A 7,677-nucleotide genomic window follows, 5' to 3' on the forward strand; every position below is an offset into this window, starting at 1 on the left:
TTTTGAACTTTTTCTTGAAATAAAGATCGTTCATTTAAATAAGTACTAAGCACAACCAGAGGTATAATTTAAACTTCACTAAGTAAACATTCAAAAGATGCCATTTTCGCATGGCTTATATACATTAACCAAAAATATTCGTCCGCCACTAGTCTATTCTATACATGCCATAAAATAATTCTAAACATAACAGTAACAAGCGGTGGATAGTGATAGTGTGACTAGTTGCTGACGATCCCCGAGCCTGTAGCTTCGCAATGAGATCTATAAAACAGAGGAAACAGAGTAAATGGAGTAAGCATTACAATGCTTAGTAAGTTTTAAGCAGTGTCAACAGATAACAATCAAATTATAACATAGTTGTTCGTATATTTTATTTCACTCTTCCTTCGAGCATACCATCCCTTTACCGAATATGCACATCTCATCATATACAATAGGCAGATAAACTTTCACATAAAAGTGAGCTCATGTGACATAAATATATTGTATGATTTCACATAACCTCTCACACTGATCCGATGTCACATAATCATAGGAATAGTCTCATAGATTGCTCTCGTATGCATCACATAACTACCTTATGATTTAGTTCAAATCAAGCTCACATATAAACTTGGAGTACATACCTGTTTAACCTTTCGCATTGAATATATTTATAAGAAATTCTTATTACGAAGTCTTATAGCTTTAACCTCTACTCGGATTATCGGCGAGACCTTTAGCTCAGACGAAATCTTCACACGAAGTTATCGGGTCTTACCCGGACAAAATCTCCACACGTAGTCATCGGGTCTTACTCGGACATAATCTCCACACGTAGTCATCGGGTCTTACCCGGACATAATCTCCACACGTAGTCATCGGGTCTTACCCGGAATATATTTCCAAGTTTCATGTACATTTAATCACATGTTACAACATTCACATCGACTGTCATATTTGTAATTCATTTGCCTCATCAAATATCTAATAATACACACCTTTCACATTGGTCGTTCGGCCACAATATACGCACATCGCCTACATATTTCACACTAGCCATTCGGCTTTACCACATATACATATCTCATATATATATATTTCACATTGACCATTCGGCTTTACCACATATGCATATCTCATACATATTTCACATTAGCCATTCGACTTTACCACATATACATATCTCATACATATTTCACATTAGCCATTCGGCTTTACCACATATATGCATGTTCATATTCACCACATTGGCCATTCGGCCTTATCACACATATGCATGCTCACATTCATCACATTGGCCATTCGGCCTTATCACATATATGCATGTTCACATTCATCACATTAAATCCTAAATCAAAATATAAATTTTCATGTATTCACATCACAATTATCCAAATATACTTCACATACCACATATACTATCATGTATACACTTTGTCTTGGCCGAATCTACATCAATCATTTTCCAATGAATAATTCAATTTCACGCCATACTATCATTTCATATTCGAATACTCATAAACTTACAATTTCACAAATTTTAATATCAAAGATCCGTCTAACACTCATATATCGTTTTACAATATCACGATTTAGAATTCACGTATGGGTTTAATCAATAGCTTATGAGCAACTAAAACAAGTTTTATCCATGTTTACAACAAAATCACATATTCACTACGAGCTGTTTTCCTAAGCAATAGTCACTAAATTATTTATAACTGGAGCTACAAAACTCCAAATCACTTGCCGTTAATTTTCCCTGAATATAGACTCGTATATCTTCCATCCATAAAATTTCCAGAATTTTAGGTTTGATCAATCAATACCAGATTTTTCTTAAATTTTCCCCTGTTTCACTATTTGACTAATCTGACCACTCTTCACTATGAATCACATTTTTCATTGTACAGAATTCATAATGTGTTCTATTTGATTTCATTTGAAACTAGACTCATTAAGGAGTCTAAGCATATAAATATTATCTTATAACCATTTTTGTACAAATTATAATGATTTTCCAAAAACAGAACAGGGGATTTCGGAGTCATTCTGACACTGTCCCACACAACTTTAAATATCTCTTTATAGGAAATTTCTTTGCTTCCACGGTCTCTTTTATCAGAAACTAGACTAACTAAGATTTGATTACATATTTATTCAGTCTATAATTCCACACCAACAATTTATAGTGATTTTCTAAAATCACGTTACTGCTGCTGTCCAAAGCAAATTATTACAATTTGCTCTTAAATTTCCAAGTCCAAACACTTATGAACTTACCATTTGAGTTTAAGACATATCATGGCCACATCATATCTTATTAAATCAACTCATTATGTCCTATTATGATTGAATTTACTCAACGTTTAATCACTTAAAACTTACCTCGGAAGTGGTCGACGATTAGATGTCCACGGCTATTCGTTTACTTTCTCTTTTCCCCTATCCGACTTTGATCCGCTTTGCTCTTAAGCTTAAGTAAAACAATAGATTGCTTAAGTACTTAACTAATATTATTCACTTAACAATCACATTTGGCAATCACATATCATTTAATCTTTGATTAACCAATTTAACACATACCAAAATCCAATCATACATCTAACCTTTATCTCAATACGAAACCGAGTTATAAGGTCATACATTATACTAAGCATATCATTAAACATACCTATTCAATTTAGCTAATTTCATAGCCGATTAATCACCTTACCCCACATTACTCAATGCCGAATATTAACCCAACATCACAAGCATAATCACCATGAAACTTACCTTAATACACATTTTATCCCATTGCCGAATACATATATATATCATCAAACAAATATTTATTCACATAACAACAATTCAAGCACATCAAAGCATAGTCGAATGTATCATTCTTCTTAAATTCAAAAATAAATACATGGGCTAACTTCAAAATCTATTTAACAACTCAACTTTATAAACACATATTCGGCTAGGAAGAAAGATTGATAATTTAACAGCCTTAGCTTAACATATAATTTGTTGTGACACATCTTTAAGCATTCTTTTATTCCATCAACTGAAAACACATTCATCACTCTCAATAACTAAACTCATATTCGGCAATGGCCTCCAATATAGTGACCGATTCTTCTCAACTAGCACCTAGTGTACACACATGATCATTTGTTTGATTCAAGCACCTATCCACCAAAAATTCATCCAAATTAACAAGAACAACAACCACATTCTTTGTTATCTACCATGACCGAAACCCATATTCATTCACCAAATATCAAAAATTTATCATCAATTTGACATATAAGGACATAACCAAATGTTTCTTGCAACACAAACTCAAAAATTAACACATGGGTCATGTTATGAGCACCAAAACAAACTCAACTTCACAAAATTTCCAAAAGAATCACATGATATCATACCTTAATTCCCCACACAAGATGGCCGAATGCCTTAGGTTTGCTTTCTTCCATTTCTTGGTTAGTTTCGGCTTGAGAGAGGTAGGAGAAGAAGATGAACATTTTTTTTTCTTTTCTTTTGTTTTCTTCCTTCAAATCACGGCAATGGAGGGGGGCATGGATGAGACAACTTTGTTTTCATCACCCCTCTCTTTTCATTACTTTATTACTAACCTCTTATTTTATTCTTTCTAACATAACACACTAACACAACATGTTTCCAACATGTTTCACCCCATAGCATGGCCGGCCACTAGCTCTAATTTTGGGTAATTTGACATGCAAACCCATCATTTTCATAACATGCATTAATAGGCCACTTTACATTTGCCTAGCACATTTCTAAATTTTCTCACATAAGTCCTATTTAATAAAATTCACTTACAATTAACAAAATTCAAACATGAAATTTTTACACATGCATATATACATATAATAAGCATCAACTATGACGGTTAATTATTTTTATGACTCGATTTTGTAGTCGCGAAACCACTTTTCGATTAGGGTCAAATTAGGGGTGTCACAACACGCCCATGTGTGAGGCCATGTGGGGCATATTGACTTAACTTCAATTTCAATACCAAGGGACACACTGCTGTGTAACATGACCATGTGTCATACACAGCTAAGACACATGCCCTTATGAACAAAAATAGGCTATTTACCAAGCCATTTTGCCACCGATTTTACACATACCTATACAAGCTTAAATGGTGTCATTTCAAAACATAATTAAGCAGCCAAATATCATCAACCAATGTTCAAATCATACCATTTCTTTACCATAAATACCAATCACCAATATGCTACAATTTGGCATCTAATTTCATACCTAATTTACATATACAATTCAACTAACTAAACTCTTTCAAACTAACTAATTCACAAGCACATAACTTCCCAAATTATCAACTTCAATCGCATAATATAGGTCAATGACCAACTAATAATAGAACCATATGCACATATATATACATCATCAGGTTCATCATCATATGCCAACTCAAATGGCCAAATTACATGTCTATCAAACATATCAAAATGACACAAGCCTATACATGCCATATACCATAAATAAACACTTCAAAAGTACCAAAATAGATGTCCGATAGTGCGATGAAGTCTCTAACGATCCACAGATCCAAGCTAGCTTCGTAAAACTATAAAACATTGAAAATTAAACAAAGTAAGCTATAAAGCTTAGTAAGTTTGTGTGTAAATATAAAATAATCACAACATTCATTAACATTTCAAAATGGATAACATAATTAACATTTAAAGCATCAATCATTGAGCTAAAATAAAGTTTAACCATATCGTAACTCATAAATCCTCAACTTCTTCTATATCATTACATGTATAGTTTTCAGTACATACCTGTACTGATACATATCTATTTATCACCAACTTTCTTGCCAAATCACTTCGAGCTTATAAATACTTACGATACAAATACTTTGATTTTCTGATGCCATATTCCAACTATGGTATTACACATACATTGCCAAGGCCCTGCTGTGGTCTTACATTCATATGCCATAACCCGATTACGGTCTTATTATCCTATTTGCCCCCAGCTATGGTATTATTCAATACCTCTTTTACTTAAACCGTACATTAAATTTAATATCTCCACATTTATCTATTAAAATAAATACTATCTCATTTTCATTCACCAAATAAATAGATACACATTTAAGTTCAATTATACGAACTTACCTCATATACGAAAATTGACGAAACGGATCGACTATTCAATTACTTTGCTTTTTCTCCGATCTAAGTTTGAATTCCACTGTTCTTGATCTGTAAGTAATAAAAATAAACTTATTTATTCTTCTATTTATTCAATTCAATCCAAAACACACATTGGGGCTATTTTACATATATGGCCCTAAACTTTCTATAACAGCCCAAATTTAGGGCCTAGTCAGAACAGTGGTTTTAGGACCACCAACTGAAGTCAGAGAAAATATTTTATTAATATTTTAGACTTATAATAAGTTTATATTAGTGCGTGAAAAATTTGGTGAACTAATTTTAGCGTTTGCTTGCTTAATTTCGAAAAAGAACTAAATCATATAAAGTGCAAAAGTCTTAAATTGATAGCTAAGGGTATTGAATTGTTATGAACCTTAATTTGGGGGTCTTTAAAGGGAAAAAAAGACCCTTAAATCTTAGCTGGCCGGCCATGGGAGATAAAAATGTTGAAAAGTCAACATTAGGTATTTTGATGACATAATGTATGATATGATAATGCCCTAAGCCTAGCTATCATATTTTTCTTTCATTATTTCTTCATTACCACCGATTTTTCAGCCATTGTTAGGGGTTTTGAGCTTCAAAAATTTTAGCAACTCATTCCTCTTGCAAGTAAGTGATTTTAATGGCTTTTATTGAATATTATTGTACTTTTGAAACCCTTGAAGCATGAGATTTCAATGAGGGTACTATTTTGGAACATAATTAAAAGTTTACGGTTTTGTCATGAAAGGATTTGTAATGTTTGCTGAGTTTTTATGAAAGAAAATGAGTCTTGGGTGTGTTATAAACAACTTTTGAAAAAGATGTTACCATGAAAACACCTAAAGGACTATTTTGCATAAGTTGTAAAATAGATGATATATGTGTGAAACAGTGGAAATTTAGGTTACTATAAGAGAAAAAGGGGTTCGGCTAGGCTCAAGATATGAAGAAATTTGATAAAATCAATTTTCGGGTCTAGGGGTAAAATGGTCATTTTGTCAAAGTTTAGGGCCAAAATGGTCATTTTACCGAAGATGTGAATTTTCCATTGCCAAATTTTATTAGTGACAAAATAAATACATTTTTCTATTATAGATCAATCAATACCGAATTCGAACCTAGATCGGGGGAAAGCCAAGCAAATCGACTAAATCGACTGGTTGCCACATTTTGTAATCCAAGGTAAGTTGTCTGTAAATAACACAACTATATTGCTTATGTGTGTGTTGAATTCTGTTGGAATTAATATAGCATGAATTGCTTGATTGTGGAATTGAGAAAGTATGATGATAATAGAGATAGTAGAATTCCTGTTTGAACCTAAGAAATAAATTGGATATTTGTGCCATGACAAATAGGTTATTGTGGGCTAGTAAAGACATATCTGGGACATGCATCGACCACATTATAAGAGCCAGTGTAAGATTATGTCTAGGACATGGCATCGGCATCGAGACGAGTGCTAGTGTAAGACATGTCTGGGACATGCATCAGCCTCGAGACGTAAGCTAGTGTAAGACATGTCTGGGACATGCATCGGCTACGAAATGATAGTCAGTGTAAGACCATGTCTGGGACATGGCATCGACTTGGGATATGAGCCTGTGTAAGACCATGTCTAGGATATTGCATTGACACCCTACCTCATGTTTGAGGCTTATCGAATATCCGGTAAAGTTTCGAACAGTTCAGCGGTGAGAGATGCAGTTTAAGCTAATGAGTAAGGTATAACCGTGTTGTGAGTGGTACAGGTGTCTATTCGAAATGTATGAGATATGAGCTCGATATATGCTGTAATATTTATATGGATAGTGATGAGTAAGTTATGCTTATGCCAATTTTTGTGTTACGAGCATGTTAATGAATGGTGAAATTGTTGTTGTATATTTATTTATGTGCAACTTACCAAGCTTTATGCTTACTCCCTTTCCTTTCCTTTTTCTTATAGTGTCGCTTGGCTAGCTCGAGGATCATTGGACGTCGGAGGCAACGATCACACTATCAGCCGAAGCACTCGGTATAGTTAGACTATTTATTTTTGAGAATGGCATGTATAGGGCTAGACTTCTATGTTTTGAGTCTTTGAAAACTGACCAAATGTGTTGGCATGGGTGAATCCCCTCTATTTTTATTAAGCCTCAAATGATGGCTAATATTCATTTTGATATATACAAATCATGTTATTTTCAGGGATGAGTAAATTGCACAAATGAAATGTTGTCTATTGTGGCTGATCTGGTTGCATGAATTAGTATTGTATTAGTTTTGGTTGCTGTTGTGTAGGTTGTGTAAGTAGGGTGGCAAGAAGGCTTGGTAAATAGCCTTATTTTGTCTACACGGGTAGGCACACGAGCATGTGTCTAGGCCGTGTGCAACACACGACCAACCCTATGGGCGTGTTATTCGGTCATGTGTCCCTTACACGTAAAATTTGCAAGTCAGTATGCATAATAGTAAACGCACGGGCAGAGACACGACTGTGTGTCTTAGT

Source organism: Gossypium hirsutum, chromosome A09, assembly GCF_007990345.1.
Source record: "Gossypium hirsutum isolate 1008001.06 chromosome A09, Gossypium_hirsutum_v2.1, whole genome shotgun sequence".
Classification (NCBI taxonomy): Eukaryota; Viridiplantae; Streptophyta; class Magnoliopsida; order Malvales; family Malvaceae; genus Gossypium; species Gossypium hirsutum.